The sequence below is a fragment of the Pogonomyrmex barbatus genome, unplaced genomic scaffold (genome assembly GCF_055798465.1).
Source record: "Pogonomyrmex barbatus isolate J1 unplaced genomic scaffold, ASM5579846v1 scaffold4, whole genome shotgun sequence".
NCBI classification, from domain to species: domain Eukaryota; kingdom Metazoa; phylum Arthropoda; class Insecta; order Hymenoptera; family Formicidae; genus Pogonomyrmex; species Pogonomyrmex barbatus.
Genome location: NW_028297138.1, coordinates 6792204 through 6815764, shown reverse-complemented (window position 1 = coordinate 6815764; position 23561 = coordinate 6792204). Strand labels below are relative to the sequence as shown.

The window sequence follows — 23561 nt, the reverse complement described above, 5'->3', positions numbered from 1 at the left end:
CACACACACACATTCGAAGCTCGAAGAAAACACGTAGATTAGCAAAAGCCCGCGTTATTCTTTAATTCTTGTTTACGCGATATTCTTTCTTTTGTTTTACGAAAAGTAATTAATCACGCTGTACAATGTCTGGATTAAATTATTACTCTGGATACTATTCGCAAGGTTATCCCCTGATTACTTATAACATCTCCGAAATTCCACAGAAGCCGAAGATCGTGTCGATCAGCACAGGACGGTTAAATGGCAATTTTATAATTAGAGGCTTTACAACCAACCTCCGATGGTGTTCGCGCTGATTACAGGCTTGAATTTCGGGTATTTTTATCGTGCACAATTGATTCGCGTTCGTGATTTAACGATAAGGGCGCGAACGAACTATGTTTCTTCATTATGATTACATCCACAATCACGTTACTCCCAGCTACAATGGCGCAGAATCTCCATGAGAGAATCGAAATTAATCACATTCGCGTTCAGAGCTGAATCTCACTCGGCGAGATGATTGCTATCTCGTGCCGGAACGAGTCCTTCCTCGTTACAAGAAAAATCGGAATTGGCTCTCGGTGCTTCGGAGTTCGTTACGTCAAAAGATTTCAATTCGATTGCGCATTCGATTATTCTTATTCCAATTAAATATTATCAGATTTGCGCTTCCATTGATTTAAGTTTCCACGGCTCGAAATAAAAACTTTCGATACATTTATTTGTATTATTAATAATAACACGCGTATGTTGCTGCTTCATCTCAATGAACCACCTTCGAATAAATTTCGGACGATTCCGAACTGGCGGTCGAGATTCACCGTGATACCCGCGATCAATCATCGCGGGTGGAGGGGGAGGGGGGAGGGGAAGGGGGTCCCTGATATACAACGCTTAAAGATTCCTGGCGAAAAGAGGGAGAGAAACGGTAGACTCGGCCGGTCGGCCCCAACCGGCCATCCGTACCGCGGCGCCATTTTTTTGCGCCATCCGTTATAATTGCCGGGGCCTTGTCACTTTTGCCGTGGCGCGGGGCCCCGCAGTGAGGTACCTGGTACGTGAGTTGCCCCGCGCTCTTGTACCGAGGGCGGCTTTCTCAAAGGGACGAGAGAAGGGGACGCGAGGGGAGTGAGATGCGCAACGAGCGGAGAACCAGAAACGAGGTGCACAATGCCGACTGTCCTCGTAACTGCGGATCTTCCTCTCGTCTCGTTGAATCACCTCAAACGAGACGCCGACGTGTATGCGCACACGACGCGACGTCACATTTTTTTATTTCCTCTCGAATGGTTCCCTCAAAATGATCGAAGCGTTCGCATCGATGAGCGTCCTATCGCGTGAACCGAATCACGATTGACCTTTTACGACACTAATCGTCTAATGTCCTTTTCTAAATTAACTCTAATCTTGATTGAACTTATTTTTTTATGTTTTATTTTTCTTTATTATTAATATTTTTATATTGTATTATATTATATTATATTATCATTATAATATTATTAAAAATTGAAAAAGGATGAAGAGTAAATTAAACGGAATTAAAGTTTATCTACACAGGTAAACATGAACATAAAAATTTCTCAAAAATAATGTAACAGATTTATGCGTTTAACCGATCTTATGGCACTAGACTTTTACGTAGGTTACTAATCGTCATCACGAATATGTTCGCGGTATGAGGTGATATTTTTTTTCGTCAACAAAATATTGATGTTTAATCGCAAAACAGGAGGCAGAGCTTCAACAGTGGGTCTCGTGGGTCTCGCGAGTATAACGTTTAAAATTCAAAGGCGATCGGCCGGGCAGTACCGGGGCAAAAACTCGTGGCTCGCCTGCGTATTTTACGCCACTTTCTTGCGTGTACGCACGCGTGTAGTTATCTCCCTCCTTCCTCTCTCTTTCTCTCTCTCCTTCTCCCTCATCCCTTCTTCCTCCCGTTCCCTTGTGATCTCTCCTCAAGGACTGCTGGCCGCGCGGATGGTCCAGCGACGGAGAGAAGGAGCCGGCGGAGGAGAAAAGTCCGGCGATCGTAACACGGTAGCCCGCACAACACGGCGGTGGGTTTAAATCATATTAAAGCACGTCCAGGCATCTCGCGGGCCGTTAAGCCCGGATTAAGAACGCCGCCCGTTCTCTACGCGAGAAATTCCACAAAGTAACCCGATCGAATTACCGTCCGAGGATCGCCCGACGGAAGGCGATCTACGAGAAGAAATTGGCCACGGAATTAAAGTACGTTTCACATGAGAAGGCTTTCGTTCGAATTATCGTCCTGGGAACCGTATCACGCTACGTATTTTACGCGCGATTTATTAAACCTGGCCGATTGGCTCGGTGAAATATATCTGAAAACGAACAAATTTTTAAAATTTTTAAAAGACTTGTCTTTTGGCTCTTATTTTTTTTTACATGGATTTGTAGAGTTCGATGAATTTTGCGCGAAGAGGAGACATATCGGAAAGAGATCGAGCGAGCTAATCAGCTAAAAAACACTATAATCAGATGCTCGACGGACATCTATCATCATCGTCTTCGGAATAAAAAGAAGATATCGCACCGTGGAGGATGTATTCGCCTTCTTCCTGTCTGATTTGAAACCTTAATTAGAGCGGCAAAAGCAATTCTTATCGGAAACACTGTAATCGGCAACTATCTTCCTGCCTAAAAAAAAGCGATTCCTGCGTTTCCGCCATTCGCCCGATGATTCCCGTCAAAAAAAGGAAAAAAGAGGGAAGCGTTTGATCGGCCTCGGTATTTCGTGAAAGACGTGATAGTACGTTACGCCCGTGGATTATGGTAGCGAGATAAATCGCTCGGCATAAATATAACGGCAGAAATGAGATTCATGCCGGGTTTCCTCCTTTTTTTTTCTCACGCGTGGCGTAAAAAGTTACCTTCGCCGAAATTACACCGGCTCCCGGTTACCAGTATACAGAAGCATCGGGCCCATCTATCGAAGAAGGAGAGAAAGAGGGAGAGGGAGGGAGGGAAAGACGGAGAGAGAGAGAGAGAGAGAGAGAGAGAGAGAGAGAGAGAGAGAGAGTAGATGGGGAGGGAGGCAAGATGAAAGACGGAGCGTATATACGAGATAAAGTGGTCTCGTGAAACGTTACGAAACAACGTGGGCAGCGTCGGTAGAAAATGGCGTGGGCCGCGACTGTCCGAGACCAGGTGGAACGTGTTTGTACAAGATACGGACTGATAAGCCATCAGCCGAGGCTCAACGGGACGGGTTCAAGCATAGCCGTGATCATTGGGTAAAGCCATCAGGGAAAGTGCATTTATTACACGCGGAGATTTCGGCTTCTCTCGAAACTTGAGCAACTTGAGCTGCACATCAATTTTCCATTTCGGCATTAAAAAGTCATTATCTTCCTTTTTTTCCTTTTATCCGGAAAACGATATGAATATAATTACGAGTTTAGTTGAACGTGATAAAGCGTGTATCTTTACTGCCTTGAGGGTGATGTGTCAAACATCATTATATTACGATAACGCTAATATTACGAGTCCTCAATATTTAATTGGGATTTAATGGTACCAGATTGCCGTCCGACAGGCATAAATAGTTTTAAGATCTAAATCTAGTCTACAATTTTACAAATGCGATTTTATACGTGCGAGTTTGCTTGAGAAATTAAATTATTCATAGGCCAAGGCTTATGCACTGGCGGGTTCCGATACGTGAGTCGAAAAAGATCGTGAGCTCTTACGATTCGTTCCAACCACGAGTCAAATAAATCGTAAATCTCGTGACGAGGAGAATACGAGGAGAATACGCTTTCATTGTATACTTCAAAGAAGGGCGCATCGCCATTACCGGAAATAATCGATGATGGCTCACGCAAAATGGGAAAGGATATTTAAGGCGGCTCCACAGATAGGCAAATCAACATTAGACCGGGCGAATTATCTCGCGTCGCAAAAAGTCCGCAGAACGCTGGACAATGAACACTTCGCAGAGTGGACTCGAGAAGGAACGAGAAATGAAGAATGAGAGACGCGAATGGACCGAGTAGCGCAACAAGAGCAAATCGATCGTTTAGCTCGGGATTCGGGAAGCGGATTACTGTTGGAGTAATAATAACGACCGAGACGCTGGATATGCGTGCGCGCGCGCGTGCGTGCGTGCGTGCGTGCGTGCGTACACGCGACGCACGCGTCGAGAGGATGACCGCTCGTGATGACTTCTGAACTATGCGGTCCACTTTCCCTCAGTACAGACGCACGAGAAAGTCAACGTCATCATGAGCGAAGAAACGAGTTCTCCTCACGAGAGAGGTATCAAAATTGAATCGAGGATTATATAAAATAAGAAAAAATGTATCATAGACATTAATATACAGGAGGTTCCAAAAGTGGAGGTCAATCGCTTTGGATGTGATTGAATTGAATCCAAAAGTGAGAAAAAAATTGGTATAAACAGTCCGGAAATGCATCATTTTCGAATTATTGTCATTTTTATATTGAAATTTCAAATTGCTTTGCTTTCGAATTTTTTGTCAAAATTAAAAAGAAGAGATGGAGTTTTATAACATAGTTAAAGTCAAATAAAAGTTGCGGGCTGCTTTAAGTACCCAGGGTGCATCAGGTACAGCCCATTTAACTTCCTTGGCAGAGATCAGGACTTCACAATTGTCTGTAACTTTTATTTGACTTTAATTATGTTATAAAACTCATGAGGATCATCTTCTTCTTACAATTTGGACAAGAAATTCAAAGGCAAAACAATTTGAAATTTCCATATAAAAATGGTGATAACTCGAAAGCGATGATCGAGTCCCCAATCATCTTTCGAGCGACTGACTTTTATCTTTGAAATATCCTGTATAAAAGAAACAAAGAATGTCTCGACATATATATATTCTCGACAATACTATATTTTTTTAGAAATATTTGTTTCACGAAAGATTTTTTTTATATAAAGATCGTTCCTCGTTACGTCGGATATCGTTGCGTAGAAGATATCCGATGAAAGAGAAGACGAAGCGTAACGAGAACGGAAGAAAGAAGTGGTTCCCGTTGATTGTGTAAAAATTGAAAAAAGGCGTAACAGCGGAGGCAGCGAGGAGAAGTGCCTGTACACCGAGAGTCGAGCGGGACAAAGAAACCTGTTGTTTACGAACTACCCGCGTCTCGTACGCATCAGCTGTAAATTACCACGTGTCCGAGCGTAATGCTCGCTTTTACTATTCCAAGACGGCGGAATGCCCGAAGTCTTCGGCATCATCGTGCGAGAACGAGCATGGAGAATGCGCTCGGAAATAGCGTAGGAATACGAACTGGACGGTAATTCAGAAAAACGGACGAGACGTAGCGACCTTTTGAAAATCGACTCTGGCGCAGCGAGTGTGCAAAGTGGACTTTATCGAGAAATTTATTCAAATTTCTAAAAAGAAAAATAAGAAATAACCAAGGATTTTGTCACGCATTTTTCACGCGTTCCCTTGCAATTAAAAATCTAATGTGCGATCTCTCTCTCTCTCTCTCTCTCTCTCTCTCTCTCTCTCTCTCTCTCTCTCTCTCTCTCTCTCTTTCAAGCATCTATAGATAATCCATTCTCGTTCTTCGTTCTCTACGCGTGCCCGAACGGAAAGAGTGTACACGCGCGTGTCCGAGCGTGCTTCGGTGTCACCTCTCCTTTATTCGCAATCAGCGAGGGCACCGTGTATGTGTGTGTATATGGTGTGTGTGTGTGTGTGTGTGTGTGTGTGTGTGTGTGTGTGTGTGTGTGTGTGTGTGTGTGTGTGTGTGTGTGTGTGTGTTGAGACTTCTCGACGAGACTACCGTTCATTACAGCTTCGTTACTGAGATTCTTCCCTCTCTCTCTCTCTCTCTCTCTCTCTCTCTCTCTCTCTCTCTCTCTCTCTCTCTCTCTCTCTCTCTCTCTCTCTTTCTCTCTCTTTCTCTTTCTTCCTCCGACTGTCCGACTTCGGTATTATGCGTCAGCGCCGATGACATTAATGATCTTCACTCGGAATAGCCGAGTGTATGCCCCGCGCATTGTACCGCTCTATGGAAAGCCGACGCGTTCGCGGGATGCTCGATAAGTGGCCGCGCGTTCGCCAAGAAGATCGCCGACGCTCTTCCACCCTTTTTGTCCTGCCTTCGCGTTTCTACGAGTCCCTCTTACAGCTTCATCGAATCTCGCTGCCATACCCTTCGTAACTCGCAGTGTGTGTATGTGTGTGTGTGTGTGTGTGTGTGTGTGTGTGTGTGTGTGTGCGTGTGCGCGCGCGCGCGCGCGCGCGTGTGTGTGTGTGTGTGTGTGTGTGTGTGTGTGTGTGTGTGTGTGCGTGTGTGCGTGTGTGTGTGTGTTTAGGGAGAGTCCATTGAATGCTCACCTACGCGCATATCGAATCTCGTGACACACGGAGCAGCGATACGAGCACTATCCCGAGTCGAGAATGGCTCTCAAAGGAAGAAAGAGGGAGTGGGCGCGTAGCTTACAAGCCGCGCAAACGAGAGAGCCTTCCTATAAAAATATCCGGAGAAACGGATACGTCAATTCCAAACGGATCAGAAATGATAATTTTGTGCGTTCAACGAGCCAGCTTAGTCGTATAGAGCCCGGCCGTGAATCACGTTTCAACATGTCTCATCGTTAGTAGTATTATCGCGCGTTAAGTCACGCACGGACCTCGTTTCTTTCTCTCCTCTCTTTCTCTCGCGTATAATATAATATATAATATAATAATCACGGACACCTTCTCGAATATAATTAGCGCATCAGGGCGACGCGTCTCACGGCGAAGTGAATTTTACGAGCCACGCGGCAGCATTTTTTTCTGTCAACATTAAATCGGTATATATATATATATATATATATATATATATATATATATATATAGAGAGAGAGAGAGAGAGAGAGAGAGAGAAGGAGGAAAAAGGCATCAACAACGAGGGATGGCAAGAAAGGGGCAGGAGGAAGATTTCAAAACGGGAATGATCCGAGAGATCGCCAGTTTCGTGAATCCGGATCCGACGGTCGAATTCGATCCTGCATCTCGCGTGTCGAGACACGCTTCGCTCAAGTGTGCTTCTTTCCTCTCTTTCTCCTGCTCTCAACTCTTTTTCTCCGTCGGCCCAACTCCGGCTCTCTCTCTCTCTCTCTCTCTCTCTCTCTCTCGCGCGCGCGTACACTCGCCATCGTTCTCGTTCATTCGACCAAAACAAAAGAAGCAACTGGACCAGCTCCGAGCGAGGAGCGAAGGGCAGGCAAGAAAGAGGAGGGAGAAAAAAGAGGAACGAATCTCGGGGCAAAGAGGAACCGAGCGCAGCCAGAGGGACAAAGAGGCAAGCGCAGGACGGAGGGAAAGAGGAAGGAAGGAGGAGGAGGAGGAGGAGGAGGAGGAGGAGGAGGAGGAGGAGGAGGAGGAGGAGGAGGAGGAGGAGGAGGACGCAGCAAGAGAAAAAGGAGGAGCAGCGCGAGGAGCAACAAAAGTAGCCGTGACGCTGCTACAAAGCGAGCAAATCGAACGGGAGGGACCCGAAGGGGAAAAAGACGAGGAGATCGGCCCTTCGGGACGATGCAGAAGGGAATGGGGGAGTGCACGAAGAAGAGGCGAGGATGGATGGAAGGAGGAGATGTAAGCAGGGATGTAAGCTGGAGGCTGTCGTACCTCGCGCACCGTCCGTGTTTCGTATTCACGGCGCAGCTTCGCGCAAATCGACGGAAAGATCGCGTGCAAAAATCATACGGCGAGATGAAACTGTGAATAATAATTTTGGAGGGGTCGAATTTTAATCAGACGTCTTTTCAGAAAAGATTCTAAAAATAAATTGTCAAAAATATTAATGAAAATATTAATGTTGTTTCTATTCTAGGAAATAATATTCTTAAAAAATTTATGATAGACGCAATGTGCAACATCGATATTGTTCGATATCGTCATATTGCACGATATCGCTTCTCGTGTTGTGCTCTCTGTTTGCGGTTTTCGCGTGGCATAAAGACTTCCCTCGCGAACGTCACGTTCGTCATTGAATAGCTTCGAGGAATCCTCGATGAATCTTCGTGCTGCAACGAGCATGTTTAAACGCGGCTCTCGAAAAAGAGGAGAGACGCGTTTCACAACAAAGATGTCCCAATCGGAAGTAAAGGAACTGCCGCGTAATTGATTTCACAGAACTTGAATCTGGGTTAAATCCGCGAGGCCGACGTGTTTATTTCGACGAGCCTTGCACAAGAATTAACACACATCTCGCTCGAACGAACAATATTTTTTTAAACGTAAAGCACAGCAATAAATAAAGAAGAAACAAACTCGTTAATGTCGAAATTTTTATCTCTAACAAAATGTAAATAATAATAAATCAAAGCGGTCAAAGAAGAAAGTTTTCTAGTAAAATAAAAAAGATGATAGTGTGCAGAAAATCTAATTGATGACTCTTCCTCTCTCTAGAAAGGCGAAACACGTATTAATCACAGCTTGCATCCGTCATTTGCGTTTCCGCTTATTACTACCGCCGCCGCAGTAGCTTCTGTAACATGATGGACCGTCCGTAGGAGGCTATTCAGGTTTAATTCTTTTATCTTTCGCTTTTTTGCCCCGGCAGTTGCCATCGATAATTACAGAGAGAGTCTCGCATCGCATATATAAGAACCAAAACGATTTGCTTATAGTTCGGATCCAGTATTTACCTCAAATAAAACGACACGCATCATCGACTACCTTCCTTCTAATAAGAAGATCCGGAAACATAGACATTTCTTCCTCTTGTTATTGCGTTTAATGAAACCGATGAAATTATTAAAATACAACGAAAGATGAAACGTGATGCCGGACAACGAAAGCGGTGATCTTTGTTCATCACAGATCGTCGATACGTCCCTGGACCAACAAAGAGCGTTGGAGAGAGGCGAAGAAGAGGGAAGAAGAGAGGAAGAGGAAAAAAAAAAGCAGAACTGGCAAAAGAGGCAAAATCGCGCACGCTGCGTTACTCTCTTCCTCTCGCTCTCTGGTTTTATCTTCGTCCGACCCTCTCTCTCTCTCTCTCTCTCTCTCTCTCTCTCTCTCTCTCTCTCTCTCTCTCTCTCCTCATCGTACGCCACGCTCGGCGTCGTTTCTATTGTACGATGTAGTAACGTACATTATACGGCAAAGGCATAGTACGATAACGCTGCGCAACTACTTTTCTCGCGCGCCAATGTATGAGTGGCGTCGTAACGACGGGTCGAAGCACTTTGCAGCATCTTCCCGGAACTTAGATCTCCCACGATCCCACTACGAGACTCCTCGTATTTCCTCCCGAGGCTCGCCGAGTCCACCAGAGTTGGCGTGACAAAATACATTTATTCCTCATTCTCTCTTTACCTTACCCAAAGTTACAACTATACCGTTACCTTAATTCACTAGGAAATATGCAAACGAGCTACGGAGCGGCAGAACGAGGAATAAATCTTCGGGAGGGAGGTATCTGAGATATCTGAAAAATGCCAAGTCGTTTTGCAAAAACGAGCCGGCACCTCGGTCAATCTCGTCACCGTGGCGTCGGCGTTGTCCCGCGTGTTTCGCCATGGCGTTGTCTCGCGGAGTGACGCAGGTATACAGCCGGGTATACAAACCTAATAACCGACGGATGTCCGACGGAGGTCCCTATCTGACGAGAGCCGAGTTCGCTTTATCAACGATCCGCGCGCGCATTTTACTAATCTGTATCAATCTATGCGCTGTCACCTGCGAGACCAATTCTCAACTTCGCTAGACACTCGCGTTAATCAAAGTCCCATTAGGAGGAATATCGCGATCATTCGAGCGGACAAGCCATTTTTTACTTAGCCGACCCGATAATTCTTATTTGTCAGGCGCATGTCGCGTTGCTATTTGCATTAATTGATTTTAAGCAGATGAATCATGAGAAGGAAGGCTCAGGCTGGACGCGAAATACAAGGAAAGAATAAATTCTTACGTAATAATAGAGCATAGTTGAAACATAAATTATTCCCATGTGAAAAAAAGTTCCCCCATGTCGATTACAGTAATTCGATCGCACAGCGGAGAGCTCTTTCGCGTATCTAATATAATCGCTCCGTGATAATTCTCTGTAATCCAGATAATAACAACGATAGATTTATTTTCCAGTAACAGAGCATATTTTTGCCGCGTGCGCGCGCGAAACCGTGGGCGAAGATTTATTTCGTAATCCAGTATAGCGAGCCATATAGCCATGTATAGCCCCCCCTTTATTCCTTCACCCGTGGGTAATATGAAATATGGTAATTGGCGTCACACACACCGTAGGGATCGGAACGGTTGATTTAAATTGCCTAATTGTAAGTTCCTCCCGTTCCACGTCTTCCGAACGGACCTGATCGGTAGTTGTGTTCTCCGCGGTAGCAACCGCACGTAATAGCATTCGGAAGACATGGGCAAAAAGAAGGAGCAGAAGGGGAGGAAGTAAAAAAAAAGAGAAGGAGAGAGAGAGAGAGAGAGAGAGAGAGAGAGAGAGAAGAGCGAGAGGGCGGAGAAAAAGAAGAGGATCGAAGAAAAAAGTCATATGAGGGGGATGAGGGAACGCGCGAAAGGCTTATGACTCGGAGAAGAGAAGGAGAGAGGTGAAGCGAAGAGGGACATCAGGAAAGATTAAAATCGAAAGCGAATCTTTCTCCCGCTGTAGCCCCAAAGATCCGCATCCCTCGTCCCTCTGACTGATTCGCGAGCTATTCATCGTATCTACTATAAAATGAGGGAGTTTTACAAAATAATTCAGCCTTCTCGAAATAGGAATTATCCCTGATACTTTTTCGTCGAGAATACAAGCCGATTAATCGTCTTATCCATCTCCACGTAGGAGGCAGTAAAATATTTTCGAGGAATTTGTTCCCGTGACGAATAATTCCGACGTATATCTCGAGTGATTAAAATTAAAGCGCGCGCGCGCGCGCACACACACGTGGTGTCCCCGTGTCACGATCCGTAACTCAACCTTTCCGTGTGTTCCGCGATACAAAATCTTCCCGAAGCTTATCTGAAACTTTATAGCGCGGTAGCGAATGAAAAATGTTTTCAAGCACCGTCGAGATATTACTTAATTCGCTTCACATTTCGCTCGCGCGTAGGAGATATCCCGCTTTTAAAATAATGCACGGCCGTAAAAGGAGCTTTATGGAGCCGAGTCGAGATTAGCCCTAAGTCCTGGAAGGGGCTTAAAGCCCAGGGGAGAGGTGATTTTTCTCACACGCACGAGCCGCAAACACATCGGGCCGCGATCGTGCGCAAACTCCGGCACTCCGCTGCGCGAATCGTTGCACGGGATGATTTGACATAATCGCCTTTTGCCGCGAAAGGATTCGTGGCTACCGCAGCACGCTTATATCCTGCCACCGCCGTTCCGTCTCGGGAATCGTCCTTTTTACTTTATTTACGCTTTCTCCTGAACGCCCGTCCTCGCGTTCGGCCCACCGTTCGCCCCCGAGGTCACTCGCGTTGCTCGCTTTTTCTCGCCTTCGTTCCTCTGCCTTCGTCTATAAAAATATGTTTTGCCGGGCGAAAGAATATTTTGTTGTGAAGAATTTAGAAACCAGACGGTTTTCCTTACTCTCAATGTAAAGATATATATCGCGAATTTTTTAATTAATTATAATACGTACATATAATTTTTATAGTCAGAGAATTTCGTTAACATTATTTTATTTATATAACTTTGTTAAGTCTGATAATTTTTCAACAATAAAACACGGACAATACTCGGCAAGAAAGAATCTTAATAACTTTTTTTATTTTTAATTTATATAAATCCAAGGTAGCTGCTTTTGTCGCTAACTACGTGCCATTGTTTATGAAGAAGATATAATGTTCTAGCGGTCCGAAGCTAAAGTAATATTTTTTCTTTTTTAATAAATCGATGCTCATATTAATATATTTATATTATGATATTGATTAAATTTTTTTCCCCTCACAGGAAATGATGATTTTTATTTTTCATATTAAAATAATGTGCATTATTTCTCAGCAACATGTGAGATCGATGCGTGCTATTCGAAATACACATTCTCTTTTTCTTATAATAACGGCCAATGAAATATCGCGCACCCATCACCATCCGCGAATAAATTATCGTTTATCATACATATCTGTTTTCTCTGATAGCATCATCAATTACATCGATATTGTGTTTATCACGAGAGAGAGAGAGAAGGCAATAATGTATTCGCGATGAAATTTCGTGAGGACGTAACGTCATGCCCATCGATTTGGCTTTCCGTTCGATCGCAATTTTATGATTTCTCGAGTCCTGTCGAGAGCGGCGATCCGGCGTTCGTCGTGCGTTCTCCAAATAAAACGGCGTTTGCGCGCGGCTTAAACGGCCGCTGTAGTCAAAGAAGCACGCTCGTTCGATTCAATTCACCGTATCCTGGAAAGACTCTCTCTCTGCTTTCCGTCGTAAAACCCTCGTGGACGCTTTAACGGCGCGGTCATATAGGGGACGAAGGATCTCTGAAGCGTCTCGGATTCGTGATTTACACGTCGTAAAGGACGCGAGCAAGATCGAGCGTATACGCACACGGCTGATCTTCCTTCTCTCTCTCTCTCTCTCTCTCTCTCTCTCTCTCTCTCTCTCCTTCTTTCGCGCGCGGAAGGACACGCATGTTTACGCACACGCGCGACGAGAGCAAGGCGCAACAATAATCCTTTGCCTCAAAACTCAGGCACAGACGGTCCAGCAACCGAACGACACATTGAAACAATCGACGCTATTTATACACATACTTTTACGGAACAAGTTCGCATAGATATACCTTAAAACGGATCTTTTATCCGCAGAAAAAGACTTTGAAAATAATCGATCGAATACTAAAAAAAATGATTTTGATAGGGAAAATTGTTAGATACAAAAAAATTTGCTAGGATGGATAGATGACTAGCGAGCACTACGATATCGCATACATTTTGTAATCAATATAAATGATAGAGATAGAATTTGTATCTGAACAATTTGTTAAATTTTGCAAGAAAGTCTCTCTGTGACACCCAATCAGATAATATTTATTTACATCTCTTATGAAAATGTTATATGATTATATGATGAGATTTAATTTTCTTGCACACATTGTTAGATGCTGCTGTTATAAATTTTACATACGACAAAAAATTTTCAACAGCAGATACAAAAAACAGCGATACATTTTAACTGTAACATTTAGAATTCTAGCTGGACCAATAAAACACTTTTTTGAATGAATTTATTTATCAATAAATTTGCGCGTGATCTTAATTAAAAAGAAATGAATAGACTCTAATAACGGTTTTTTATAGAGACTTCGAATAAATTAAGTACATGTGGCTATAAAACTTTTTTGTTTTAGAAAACAAAAGATAGAAAATATGTTGAACTGTCGTTCGAATTATTTTAAAAGAAATATGAAAATAATGATCGCGCGCGTTTCTTTTTTTGCAAAATAAATAAATCGACCTGACAAAGTTTAAGGTTACTATTAAAATTAGAAAGTTACATAATAAGTTACGTAATAAAATCACGAGTCATTTATACTCTCAACTGTCAATCAAATCGACCGGTTAAATCGATTATATCGCTTGACCACGCCTGACGTAGCAAATAGCGACGTTTCTGGGTGAAGGATCTCAGACAAGTAACATAGAATTTGAAAGCATATCGGAAAAGGAGAAAGAAAGGGAGCGAGAATTCTCTCTCTTTTTCTTTCTTCAAATTTTTTTCTCCCTCAAATCTCGTACCGGAGACTTATTGACGTACAGATTTGCATTTTAAATATGCGAAATGGTACGAGACGTTAAGCTGCCCGAAAAGAATATTCCGCCCTCATCGCTATTATCTCTAGCTCCTTTTTTACTTTTCGAAGACATATACGTTCTGCGTGAAATAAAGCTTCCAAAATCGTAATAATTTCAAATAATTTAAAAAATAATTTCCTTGAAATAACACCACACCTTTTTTGCGCCTTGAAGTTTGTTTAAATTTTCTAAGAAGAAAATTAATACAGATTTTAACTTGTAAATAAATCATGTTGTAACAAGAAAATAATTTTTATACGTCAAATATTCCGTCGTCAAGTAATATGTTGTATATTGTTGTGTTTAAGCTCAATTATTGTTTGTGGTCAAGTATTGTTTAGATGATATTATTCATTATCTAAAAAAAAATTGTTATTTCACGGAATAGATACTTCTGCACTCAGACATTTATAATGAACTTCAGAAATTTCGGATACTACTTCAATAAGATGTGCATAAATTATTCGGAACGGCTAGAAGGACTTTAGCAACATCGATAATCTGGCTTATAATCCACAACCAGTTGCGGCCTATTAATGCTGTTGGCACCAATATAAAAAGTTAATAAAAAAAAAGTGATAATCCTTCACGCGATGAAACACATAATGCTCCAGACAGATGTCTCGTACAAAGAGCATGATTATCTGATATAAGTGACGAGTTTTCGAGAATTATTTGTTTTCTTTAGAATCCTCATTAGTCATTTAATCATAGACACGTATACATTTATTAGAAAAAGAAGCATAATAACGATATTAAACGTTGTCGTACGTCAGTTTCTTCTTCCTCTCCTTCTTTCTTTCTTTGTTGTCATCTACATCTTATCGAATTATGTCTTCGTTTTTTTTTTTTTTTTTAATTGTGCATTTTTTCTAGATCTCTCGCATCGCTTGTCACATCGATCGTCGACAATCCGAAGTGGAAGCGACGCGACTATGAAAATAAATCAAGAAAATCCTTCTCACAAATAAGAAACGTTCAGAAATATATTATTCAGAAATATATTATCGAGATTAGTAGTTGTGATGTAAACAGATTCAGCATTTCCGATACAAACAAAAATATAATCTTTAGTCTTATTAATCTTTTTAAAAAAATACATGCATGAAATTTTTTTCACCATGTTTTCAAAAAAAAAAAAGAAATATTTATTTCTAAATATATAATATATAATTTTTCAAATTTTTAAAAATAATTGCATCTTGTTTTGGATTTACTTCTCGGAAATGTAGTAAAAGAAAGAAAGTAAAGGGAAAAACAGTTCTAGTAAAGTTAATATTTGTATTAATACTAAAAATATTGAACGATAATTTTTAATCTATCTATGTTTAAAATTTTTAATTAATATCTTTTCTTTATATTATAAAGATACGATTTTGAAATTTTCTAATTTTTCATTAATTACTTATTTTAATCTGATGGAATATTAGTCAAATCTTAAAATTTTATTTTTGACCTTAGTCAAAAATATTAATTAAAAATTTATAATTATAATTAATTATAAATTATGAAAAAATTTTTTAACATTTTATAATTAACATTTTATAAAAATAATAACTATAATACAATAATACAATATAAATTATAATTATAATATTTCAATGAGAAAGCAGATAGATCCGTATTCATATCTTCCTATTTTTATAAAAAATGTGTCTTTAATAAGTATTTCGAATTTAACTTCATTAAACAATTTCTGTGTGTGTGTGTGTGTGTGTGTGTGTGTGTGTGTGTGTGTGTGTGTGTGTGTGTGTGTAGAGTTAGATATAATCTCAGAAATAAATAAATGTATTTCTATTTTTTTTTTTTTAAGAGGAAGCTGTATTATTGACAGAATGCGGTATTTCTCATATCGATTTTTTTCATATGATATTTATATTGATTTGGAAATCTTTTTCCACTATTAAAGTTTATGCATTAACACTATATAGAATTCATGTCAAGAACGAAAAAAATTTTTTAAATTTAAATCTTTTTTACCATTTACTACTTTAATATGGAGTTTAAAGTTGTCAAATCAATATTTGCTTTATATAAAAATTTCACAGCCTATATCTACAAAACTATTATAATAGCTAAACTAATAAATTACATGAAGAAACAATTTTGAATTTTTAGAATTAATTTAGATAATGTGATACAAAAAATATATACGAAAATACACACGTGCGTGCGTATATATGTATATCTACATGGGCGTATCTATATATGTAGATATGCACATGTATATGTATATATGTAAAATTTTTCGTCAGAGTTTGCTCTTCCATCTCTCCTCTTAAGTCTTATCCGTATTAGAAAAAATTTGAAATCCCAAATAAAGAAGGAATAAACCAATCGCATTAATCGAAATAACCAATTAAAAATACCATATTAAATCGATAGTCGAATTTATTGTTCTTTTTTCGCAATCCTGATTGATTCTCTCGCTTTACAAGAGTAATTGTTAGCACAAGATTTATGTTTTAACAGCTTACATTACGTTATCAGCTTACATTACATTGTTACACAGCTTTACAAATATTACGTTGTGATGACTGCGTAATTAATTTACATTTGTTTTTCATAGTATATATAAATATATAATATTAAAAATTAAGTAGCGCTATTTGTATGTATCTAATATTAATAAAAATAAATACGAATACATGGACAATACATTGTGTTGTTCGAACCGCGCGAAATTAGATGTGATGCTTCTGGTCGAATTCGTAAATCGTCGCTCAATTCACCCGTGTTTAATCAAGTCGCATATTTTCATGGCATCCATTTCCGATGAATCTCGCATACCGAAGATCGTTTTAGGTAACAAAACTAATAATGGACAATTGATTATATATCAATTGTCTCATGCGGAATTAACGCGTATCTCAATTCAACGCGTTCGTTAGATTCCGATTTCTCGGGCGATTCAGGAATTTTCTGCATCGCACAACAGCACGAAGTTAGACGCCGTCCATCACGTGATCGAATTTCGAATTCATCGACCAGTTCTTCTCGCGCAACGCCGGTGTGTAGTCGAATTGCGCGATCGTTCCGGGTCATCGATTATTTATCCGGAACGAATCTCGCGACGAGGAATCGGAAGTGTCGTGTTTAGCGCCGTCTTTGCGCGTTAATCGCCTAGTGCGATCGCGACGCTAATAATTAGCCGACGTCACTCTGACAAACATCTAGTCTCACGAATCCCGCAAACCATTCATCTGATATTTGACGACTGTCATTTGATATCAAGAAATACCCTGAGAAATACATTGAAAGAAGTCGTCGCGAGATTCAATGGAGACAAGTAAATTCGTTCGACGTTTGCATAACGGTCACCGCGTTCACGTTCGCGTCCGCCATAATGGCACTTTATTTTTCGAATTTTCGCATCGACAAGTCGGGGGATTCTGAACGGCGCTTTTTCGTACGGGTGTTTTCGTACGAGTGTTTCCGTACGGCGCGTTTCTTCGTTCGGTCGCGTTTTTTTTTTTTTTTTTCCATGACGCATGTGTTGTCGATTACGTCCCGCCGGGTTTCGTTTACGAAACTCTTCGATCGCGAGGATAAATTTATTTTACGAGCGATCGTTTTAATCGACTCGGTTGCGTGCAGCTTTCTCGTTCCATGTCGATCGATCGTCGAGATAATTACTAAAAGAATGCGTTCGAATGCAAGTGTGTTAAAGACCATTGTGTACATGTGTATATTAAAAAAATATCAAGTATCAATTGTGTTAATGTGTTAAAAAATATTAAGAATCATAATGGAATACCCGGATTAATCAAGAAAGGAATACGCCGCCCGAGGATATCGAGTGAGTGATTATTTCTTAATTACTCTTTAATTTTTCCTTCACATAATTGTGCAAAGTCTTTAATATTTTCCATTCATAAAAAGTTTATAAATTAAAAAATAAAAAATTATTCGAATTTTAATGATTAAATTTGACAAATTTTGAAAAAAATTATAAGGAATTTAAAAAATATTTTATATCGCATAAAATTTTCAATTTTATTTTCAAAAGTCAAGTTAAAAACGGAAAATTATATAATGCATATGATTAACCGATATAAAATTCAACTTTTATAAAGCTATTAAAATAAATATCCGTTTTCAAAATTGCACCTAAGATGAAATCTTGTCTTCAATATTGAATATTGCATTAGTCGTAAAATGAATTTACAATGAATGGGTCCACTATTTTTGTTAATAATTCGATCGGTAAATTCCCGATTATAATATAAGGACAAAAACATCTTCAAAAAATTTCTTAATTTTCAATAAAATTCTCTAAGAATTCCAGGTTTCTCCCTGGATAGTAAATATCCTGACTATAACTATCGTTACATTCACGTTAATGTGAAAAAGAGTATATACATGCTCCTCCGTTTTTAATATTTTTTTATAAATACTGTATCATAGTAATCATAATACAACAATAATATCATAGTAGGCTTCAATTCGAACTATTTAATTTGATATTATATTTATTAGGTCTATTTCCTTTTTAGAGAGTTTACAGAATAAAAGGGAATGATCATATTTAAATGGGAACATCCTGATGATATAGATATATATTTCTAAAGAATAATATATTTTCAAGAATTCTTGAGCGCATGTGTTTATAGAATTCAAGTTCGTCGTGTTGTTTTGTTTGTCACCCGTCTCGTATCGTATCTACCGAACAATGCTTGAGAGCTTGTGTGCGTATGTATGTACATGTAAATTGGTGGAAGGTGACGAGATAATATAAGCTGGGAGGCTGTTTGGTAAGAAATACGTACCAAACACGTAAGTAACGACATACGAATCTTTCAGAAGTCTTCACACTGACATCAATTTTTTTTATAAATTTTTTAAATTTCAAACATATGGTTAATCCAGCTCATCAATTTTCTTTGTTTTTTATTTTATGGAGTTAATTTATTTGATTTTTGAGAGGCTCATATTAAAATTATGAAGCGGTCTCTTACAAAATTTAAAAAAATTACATATCAGGATTATTAAAAATTAAATCTAAATCTTTATTAAAATTAAAAAAATACTATAGTTTTGTATAGTATCTTCTGGAAGAAACGTATTTCGAACACGTGCTGCGTTTATGTCTCAAATTTTGTTTAGTAAACTCTATGCATTATATATATATAAAAATTACAATACAAAATAAAAAAAACAATTACAGTACAAAATATTAATTTCTGTACAACTTTTTACACGATACTAAACGAATAGATAAATGGAATGAACGGAATTCAAATTAGATATATTCAGAGAGCACTCAAAAAAATAATTCGCTGATTCAGCTAGAATTTTAAATGTTATAGTTAAAATGTCTGTTTTTTTGCATCTGGAAAATTGTTTGTTATATATAGAATTTATAGCAGCAACATCTAACAATTTATAACAGCAACATTTAAGCAAGAAAATTTAAATTTCGTAATCAAATCACACAACCATTTTTAAAAGAGATGCGAGTAGGTATTAATTGATTGTGCATCTCAGAGAGACTCTCTTGCTAAATTTTGACAAATTGTTCAGATATAAATTCTGTCTCTATCATTTATATTGATTAGATACAAAATATATGCGCTATCGCTAGTGTTTGCTAATCATTTATCCATTTTAGCTAATTTTTCATACCATAGATAATTTTCGCTATGACTGCACCGCATTCTTTTTTTTTCAGTAAGTCTGAAGAAAATGTCTAAACAAATTAGTAGATCACGGTATAATGAATATTTATTCGACGGTCGTGCAAGGTCCGCGATGATGATAAATACGCTCGTTACGAAAATAATCTCAGCCAGAGGAAAAACGACCGCATGCATCGCTAAGATCTCGCCGGATCGTGACTAAAAATGACGATGCGGGTCGGGCTTCTCTCGCCTAGGGCGAGATCAGGGATCGAAGCACCCGGGATGATCGGCCTGTACTCGTCTTCATGGTCGCCCAGATGCAACGGCCGCGCAAAAATACCTTGTTCGTACGCATTTAGATCAAGGGCCTTCCGAGATTGGCGCGCAAGCAGTACCGTACGTTGCCGGCGAAAAGTGTAATGGAGCCTGCTCTTCTTTACTCATGCCGATGATCAACGAGTATCATTTTTTTTTTTTGTTTAAATCTCTTTATTCTTCCTTGAAATTTCGTAAAAGATTCCTTTTTCAGTCGCTTTTAATTTGGATAGAATAAATGACATTCTGCCAAAGAAATAATCGACTTCGCAGAATTCTGCGAGGAAAATAAGATAATGGCTTTTCGGGCGAATGAAGCCAAATTTCAAGGAATTGTTCTCACTCTTCGTCTGTCATCGTCTGTTATGGATGATACGATATCGAATATGATTGATAACGATGCGCGATATTGCAAATTTATCGCACGACTGAATCGCTGAGGTCCCAGTTTCGTGCCGCGGAGAGAAATCAAATCCCATGGGAGATTCCATGGGATTATCCGCATCCATTTGCAGCAATATGCGCGTGTGACTAAAGCGTGTCGCGAATGCCGAGACGCAGTCGATGCGATCGCGAGTTATTGCGTCGATCGTTATAGCAGGTTTACAGGGAATCGGTGTAATTTACCTTCGCTTCATTACCGTAATCGCGCGCGATGTAAGCCAGTCGCGAATTACGACGCGGATAATCTGGTCACTGGTGCAGCGTGCTTTTTTGTACCACTTTTTTCCTTGGTGCATCATCGTCGGTATGTACACGGAAAGAAGTTTCGCCTAAGTTCGTTTAAGTAACTAAAAATTTGGCCAGATCTGAAAATAATGTCGATCCTTTCAACATAATTATATATGTTGAAAGTTTAAATTGGTGAATATAAGAAATTTTTGCATTGTGTCATTACGCTCAAGCGTCCTACGTAATTATTTTAACAACCAAACAAAATTAGTTTTATATCTGTATTTTGTCAAATTTTTAAATATTTTCTTTCCGAGTACCGCAACGCGAGATGAATTAACCTCGAGAATGTTTGATCTCACTGAAATATATTTTTAAACACAGGCAACACAGTCGATCGTGATTTCCAGATAAATGCCTATACATGATACAATGTAGCGGATATATATATACACGTTATCGAGCCTTTTAGATACGATCGAGGTGATCAAGATGGATTCACGGGATTCATCAATAATGACGACAACATGCGGTGCCCGCAGATTAATGGAGTGTCGTGTAAAATTTGGGCGATGTAATATTCATGAAACAAAAAGGGGGGGGGGAGACCTCGGGATCTTCCGGGAAAGCTTTTTTCGTGCGTGTTCGACAAATTTGCACGCCGAAGCGGAGGAGGTGGAGGAGGAGGCAGGAGGGGGGGGGGGGGAGAGAACGCGGCGCTTCATGCAAATTTTGGAGCAACGCTCGCATCGCAATTTTTCGAGAAATACAACGGCTCTGATCACGCGATCTCGGTGTTTGCCACGTTCGAGGCGATTGCTCGTTAATCGGGAAGGGCTTCTCAATAAACTTTGCGATTATCGTGATTGCCGGTATGAGCGGGCCGTCCGCAGAAACTGCCGCCCCAAGGCTGATGTACGTGCGTTTAATGCGCACCGTGGCAGGCACCGAGGCATCGCACGTATCGCAGGTGCAAATTGTCACAATGAATTACTCCGATCCGACACTGTCGGGGGGGGGGGAAAAAAAAAAAAAAAAGTATCTCCTCCGCGCCAATAAGTGTAACCGACGTTGAAAGAAGCTATTGCCACGCGGATAATTTTTTGCAGATTTTTGTCAGGTAAAAATCATTAGAAAGTGCTAGTATTATTATCTTAAATAAATGGCGTGGTTTTAATCTGACCGCAAGTATTCGCGGTGAGGTCTCTTTCGCACGTGCACGCATCGCGCAAGGTAAATTTTGAAAAATCCATTAAACCGCGGACGGACGTGCAATGGACGTTTAATCTCCGCGCATACATAAATCACACGAGCGATAAACAAACGATTCGTTACGAGGGCCAGGTGTCTTGGCTGCACGGCGATCTTTCGTAATGAATCTACTGTAGTTTCGATGCGGTTAATCCTTGATTACACGTAGGCACTTATGCCCGACTCGGGGCTCATAATTTATAATCAGAACGGAGACGATGATTATAATTGCTTCGATGAGCCAGAAAATTCTGATGGAACTAATCTTTCATTGGGATAACGATACACATCATCTGACTATAAATACATTTTATGTATGTGTCGTGTGATGACAATAATTTCAAATTATATAAATTTAAATATTAGAAATATTAAATTAAAGTTCAAGTTAAGCCTTCTTGTGTTACATCGACTTTATGAAACTTTCATGACGTGTTAGAATTTCAAAGTGTTTGTTGCAAATTCGATTTACATTCTTCAGAATAAAGAATATCAAAATGAAAAGGTGCAGTCGGATTTATATAGTTTTAATGAAAATGTTAACTTTATTTTTGATAAAAATCGAGAAAACTATGAACGAAAAACTTTCGTGCAATATATCTTTTTCGTGATAGTTAATAATCGTCTGTACATAATTACCTTTAAAGCCTATCCTGTGGTTTCTTCCTCAATTTCCGGCGTCTTGTAGGTGGTCCACTCTTCTTAAACGAGTTTAAGACTATGTTGCACATCTCGATGACAGCAATTTGTACGGCAACCTGCTTGAGATCTCGCGATATGCCTTGCCATTTGTCTTCGGCTTCATCCATCTCGGATTCATAACTCAGCAAATGACAATTAATCTTGCATTTAGAAATCAACGACGTTCTTTTAATTACTTAGTGATAATATTATTAATAGAGAACTAGTTAGCGAAATAAATTATGCAAAAATTATAAAAAAAGAAAAGAAAGTAAAAAGTTTGATACAAAATAGTTACATAAAGATGATATTATTATTAAAAACAATGATAAACAATTTACAATTAATTTATTACTAACTTAATGTTTTTTTTTCGTTAGCCATATCTGAAATCTTATCTCGACAAATCTTGAAAGTAAGAATGTATCATTTTCCAAACAAAGTATACCTTTGTTTCTCGCCTTTAACTGCCACTTTCCACATCCTCGTGCCACTTGATCGACTCCAGCAACATTGTAGCACATGAACAGGTACGGAGAGCTAAGCTCGAGATGATGCAGGTCATTTCCCGGTCAACGACCGTTCGTAGGGTTGCACCGGACACAAAAACCGTTCCCTTCGTAATACAGACCGTGCCACAAAGTAGCTATCTCTGTCGGGCAGCGACATAGAAAGTTTTGTCCGTACCCATAATTTCCCATAAAGCAAATCGCCTTAAATCACTTATTAATTCAAAATGTTATTTTCTCACGACTCTGTCGCATGTATATTTTACAATCTATAATTTCCTAAATCTATTTTCTAGCTTCAGACTTCTCGAGATGATTTGTAAAGAAAGAAATATTCAGTCGTTTACACTATGTATATTTTGAGAACAAGAGTTTTATTTTAAAATTAAATTGATTTCATAATTTTACGTTAAAAGTTGCTGTTTTGGCGTACAAGACGAGTATCAGCATCACGTGAAATATTCTTGATATTCCACTCAACACGTGAGATTGCATCGCGATATCGTAGTGGAGCTTCAGACACATGCAACATTGTGCAACACGCTGAAAGCCTATGGTCAACATTTTTTCTGTTGAAGGTTAATTCGGTTTACAACCTATGCGGGATGATCCGTGGAAATTTTTATAGCCAAGAAAAGTGTTGCTCCAAGAGTCCCAAGCCAGTTTTTTTCTTTTTTTTTTTAATCCAACCGTCCTCTGCTATGACAAGGAAGTAGTCCAGTAGAAAATAGAAAAGAATTAGCAGTCTCCACGTAACGCGCCGTCGTGTAAAT

The 23561-nt window shown here is 39.6% G+C and overlaps 2 long non-coding RNA genes across 2 annotated transcripts in view; both read left to right on the top strand.

Moving 5' to 3' along the window:
* The first annotated feature begins 6680 nt into the window (after nucleotides 1-6680).
* LOC148935776 (uncharacterized) lies at nucleotides 6681-14884 on the top strand. Its single transcript, XR_016140266.1, has 2 exons — nucleotides 6681-8506; nucleotides 8612-14884. It is a non-coding gene; the product is annotated as an uncharacterized LOC148935776 (long non-coding RNA).
* A 345-nt stretch (nucleotides 14885-15229) lies between these two features.
* The window catches only part of LOC148935775 (uncharacterized), a 107613-nt gene continuing 99281 nt past the window's right edge, over nucleotides 15230-23561 (top strand). Inside the window, exon 1 of the long non-coding RNA XR_016140265.1 lies at nucleotides 15230-17538. This is a non-coding gene — a long non-coding RNA (uncharacterized LOC148935775). The remainder of the gene's footprint in view (nucleotides 17539-23561) is intronic.